This window comes from Podarcis liolepis (genome assembly GCF_965112155.1).
Source record: "Podarcis liolepis genome assembly, chromosome: 11".
Taxonomy (NCBI): domain Eukaryota; kingdom Metazoa; phylum Chordata; class Lepidosauria; order Squamata; family Lacertidae; genus Podarcis; species Podarcis liolepis.
The window spans coordinates 42,455,081-42,455,443 of NC_139565.1; positions in this window are offsets into that span (position 1 = coordinate 42,455,081).

The window sequence follows — 363 nt, forward strand, 5'->3', positions numbered from 1 at the left end:
GAAGTGGACCACATATTAACATCAAGTTGACGATTTTTGCAATCACTGTTTTTCAAAAAAAAATTGCGGCTGGCTTCGGGAAGGGCATTCTACAGGTTGCTGTATGCTCTCGTCCAGAAGATATAGAAAGCATTGGACCTTTTTTGGCGGGGGGGGGGGGTTGGAGCTGGAATAACATCCCACCCCCCTTTATATAGAGCAATCCCCTCTCTTCTCCCTAATCTATGCTGCGCTGGGCCTCTCTCTAAAGAGGACTCTCCTCTCTTCACAACCCGCTCCTGCCGCGTCGTCCCGCTGTCACTTAAAGTCGTTTCTCTGCCATTCGCCCCCTTAGCCAGGATGCGAGAGACGGAGGAAGAAACT